Consider the following 4,401-nt stretch of genomic DNA (forward strand, 5'->3'; position numbering starts at 1 on the left):
TGTGAACTTTATCATTTATTAGGTTAGGAAAATTCTCAGCCATTATTTTTTCAAGATTACTTATGTTCTTTCTCTTTCTCTTCTCTTTCTAAATGCTAATTACACATACATTAGACCTTTTGCCTATCCCCACATTTCTCTTTGTTTTTTTTTTTTATCCCCATATGTTTTTTCCTTCTGTATTCCATTTGAATATTTTCTATGACTATTTTTGAATCTAGACAGGTGCTGTAACCATTCAAATAGTTCTTAATTTCAGATATTTCAACTTGCATTTCTAAAATGTCCCTTTGATTCCTATTCATAGATTCAAATGATCAGTTAAAGTACCTTTTCATCCATGTTATCCATCTTTCCAATTTTTTAAAACATACTCATGATCATTATTTTGAAATCCTTGTCCACTAACTCTTGTATCTGAATCATCTCTGAGTCTGCTTCTTTTACTGTTTTATCTCATGATTGGTTGTTTCTTCCTTTTTCTTTTTTTGTTGCATGTTCAGTGATTTTTTTTTTGTATGCTGGATATAGTGATTAATACAGTGGATGGGCTGTAGATTATATTCTTCTGAATGTTGAATCTTGTTCTAGCAGCAAGTGTCTATTTAAATTTAGCCCTCACGTGACATAATTGACACATCTCTTATTTGAGAATTACAAAATTTGATCATGATCATATTGTAGCCTCTCAAAGTGCTCTAGAAATTGTCAGTGGTTTACATGAAGTGGCCATGGGTGTCTGGAGCACCCTGAAACTGTATCAAATTTGCACATATTTCCAAACATTTTTATTTTATTTATTTTCAAGATATACAACAAGTTTAATACCGGAAGGTTAACAGAAATGGCAACAGGACACAGATGCAATGCTACAGTAAAATGGGGCTGGGGGTAGAAGGGGGCAGAGGGACACTGGATATCATCATGGCAACCAGTGAATGACTCCTCTGGTGCCCTGAGGTCATGAGACACTTGACCGTGTCACAAAGTATGGAGTAAACTAACAACTCTGAAAGACAAGTAGCTGGCAGCATTGCTGAGATTAGACTAGGCGCCAAGGCCTGGAGCTTTGTCACAGAGTGTTGATGCTCAAGGACGCCTGGGCTCAAGAGTGTTCTGGTCAGCATTTTAACATGAGAAGAAGGGCTTCTTCAGGACATACTCCCTTCTCTTAACATGAGGTGAAGAAACCCATCCCATTCTGGGTAACGGGGCCCCATAATACCTTGGTCTTTTGATATACACTACACATCACTGTGCCCCCCAGCCAGCTTCACTCTGTCTGCTAAGCACCCACTTTGCAAACGGATCTCAGAGAGAAGAAATCCAGAGGAGGTGGGAGGAGCACCGTGGTGGGATTTGAGGAACAGGAGTTGGCCAAAGGAGCAGATGTGTCCCATGTCGGGTCCTCCTAGGCATGGTGAAGACTGCTATCGCTCAGAAGCACCTTTTCCCCAGGTTTGAAGGCTGGTATCCCAAGGTAGGGGCAGCTGGCACAGCGGAAACTATTGCCCAGATAGCAGTTTCCACAAGCTGACTTGGGTTGGGAGCTCATCTGCTCCCTTGACTTCTCTTTTTCCAGTTCTTCGGCAAGGCCACGGGTGCAGGTCTGGCAGGTCTTCCTCTTTTTCCCTTCCCCACAAGCAGCAGCCCGCAGGGAAGCCGGATCTGGCTTCTTCAAATCTTCTGGATCCAGCAGCTCCTCAGTCAATGAGATCCATGCTGTCATCCTCCATATCATTGGCTGAGAGGGTCCACAGCGTGGCAGCAGCAGGGTACCCAGCAAGCTTCACTGAAGGAGATGACTTCTTGGTGATGGAAAGCCTAAGCTGACTAGAAGTTTTTTTTTTTTTTTTTGCTTGTGATCTGAACAAATAGCAGGCTGTCACTTTCACGACCCAGGTGTTCTTGAACAGACTGTACCTCCTCAGGGCTTAAGGGCTCCCACGGCAGCTCTTTCACTTCCACAAGACCAGAAGGAGTCAGGGCTGAACACAGCTTGCTGTCTTCGCTTTGCTGTTGTTATCTACAGCTGTCTCTACTGGTTCTTTCAGAAATAGACATCCACTAGGCCGAAGGATCTGGGCGATTTCAGCCAAAATCTCAGCACTGTGTAGAGTGGTGCTTCCCAGGACTAAACCCGACAAAATAATGTCAAAGCTGGATCATTTGTGGGCAGACTGCAACAGCTGGTTGTTTTCCACAGACAGGCGGCCCTCATTGCCAGTTAACACTTGAAGCTTATCCACCAGATCTTTCAGAGCCTGCACTGGGGATGACTTACCCAGACCACTGCCACAAACAGGCCAGCAGAGATCCCAGAATCTGCCATTCCTGCATTGCAGTGCTGATGGACCTAAAAACTGCCACCTGGGTTCACTCCCAGCTTCTCCTCAGCCGTCGACCCCACGCAAACATTTTCAAAATGAAAAGGCACTCTCGTGTTCTCCTCCCTCTGTGCACTTTGCTGTTGGTGTGACAAGGCATCTAAAGATGTTTCTGGGTTTTTTTTTTTTTTTTTTTTTTTTTGGTAAGGTGGTGTTAGCTATATGTTATTGGCTAGAAATTCTAAGTTATCAATTGTGTATGTGTGTGTGTGTGTGTGTGTGTATATATATTTGTAAAAAGAACAAAACAAACGAAACAAACTCAGATGCTCCTTGCTTGGCATCGAGGCTGTGGAGAAGATGCCTTTTGGAGGGGCGGTAGCTCAGGGTGTGCACTGTGAGGCTGGGCCTGTTGACTCTGCAGTGGCATCCATTTAGCTTCAGGTTGTCTTGTTTCTGTATATAATGGCAGCATTCTGCTGTCATCTTAGCCGTGGACAAAGGGGGATCAGCTGGCATGAAAAGTTTTTTTGTTTCGTTTTGTTTTGTTTTAGTTAAGTGGGGTAGTTTTTAAACTGTTTGTTTTTAAATGAACTGTAGAACTCTTCATTGTCAGCAAAGCGAAGGGCCATTGTATCAATGAAAGTTCAAGAACCTTCTGTACTTAAACACAATTTGCTATTTTGTTATTTATTTTTTGCTTAGAATCTTGAAATGTTTTTGAAGTTAAACAGTATTATATTTAAAAAATAGATAAATAAGTAAATAAATAAATTTAGCCCTCACTCCTACTGTGTAACACTGGTCATTCATGGTCCATAATCCTAGGATGTGGGCTTTCTAGAGTCTCCATGAATACCTAGGCATCCATGAAGGTTTACACATTCTACATTAGAATGAGCCTAACCTCTTGCATATCCACATTATTGTGCAGCCTCTGAAATCACTGTTCAGCTCTCAGCCTCCCAAAAACTATTATCTGCTAGATATTCTGAAGTCTTGCCCTGCAAATACAGATCTTAATAGTGGGCTGAATAGCTGAGGGAAATTTTAATGCAATTTTTGAGGGCTCCTTTTCTGTAGCTCCTGCCTCTAAGTGACCTTGCCCTCCAAACTCAGCTGTGTTAGAAGGCCTGAGCTCCGATCTTTGTTTCTTCTGCCCAGAGACACTGCCGCTCTCTCTTTGGGCTCCATCTCTCTGTGCTGGGATGAATGTGAGGTTGGTCACGTTCTTCCCTTTTCTGAAGGATAATAATCCAGTGACGCATGTTGTCATTTTACGTAATGTGTCTAGCTTCTATTGTTTACATCAGAAAGGTGAGTCCAGTACCAGCTACTCAATCATGACTAGAACTGGATGTCAAGAAATTTATTTTTTAAAAGGAATAAATTTAAAAAATCATTATGTTTTTTCCATCTCTAGTTGTAGTGCACGGCTACACATAAAAAGCCTCTTACCACATGCTCTGACTAAAATTCAGATTACAAATTGTATTTTCCTGGCCAGTGCTAACAGCCAACAAAGTTCTATATTTTTATAGGGTTCTGTCTTTTATTTTCATACCTTCCATAAAACACTTAATAACAGCTGGGCACGGTGGCTCACACCGGTAATCTCAGCATTTTGGGAGGCCGAGGTGGGTGGATCACCTGAGGTTAAAAGTTCGAGACCAGTCTGACCAACATGGTGAAACTCCATCTCTACTAAAAAATACAAAAAAATGGCCAGGCGTGGTGGCTCACGCCTGTAATTCTAGCACTTTGGGAGGCCAAGGCAGGTGGATCACCTGAGGTCAGGAGTTTGAGACCAGCCTAGCCAACATGGCAAAACCCCATCTCTACTAAAAATACAAAAATTAGCCAGGCGTGGTGGCAGGCTCCTGTAATCCCAGCTACTCAGGAGGCTGAGGCAGGAGAATCACTTGAACCCAGGAGGCGGAGGTTGCAATGAGTCGAGATTATGCCATTGCACTCCAGCCTGGGCAACAAGAGCAAAACTCCATCTCAAAAAAACAAAAAACAAAAAAACCCAAAGATGATTAATAACAAGATAGAATATATTTGACCTAATCTT

At 42.4% G+C, this 4,401-nt stretch overlaps 1 pseudogene; it reads right to left on the reverse strand.

Moving 5' to 3' along the window:
- Positions 1-1,295: 1,295 nt before the first annotated feature.
- On the reverse strand, positions 1,296-3,044 carry LOC129482335 (anamorsin-like; annotated as a pseudogene).
- Between the last annotated feature and the right edge of the window lie 1,357 nt (positions 3,045-4,401).

The sequence above is a fragment of the Symphalangus syndactylus genome, chromosome 5 (genome assembly GCF_028878055.3).
Source record: "Symphalangus syndactylus isolate Jambi chromosome 5, NHGRI_mSymSyn1-v2.1_pri, whole genome shotgun sequence".
NCBI lineage: Eukaryota > Metazoa > Chordata > Mammalia > Primates > Hylobatidae > Symphalangus > Symphalangus syndactylus.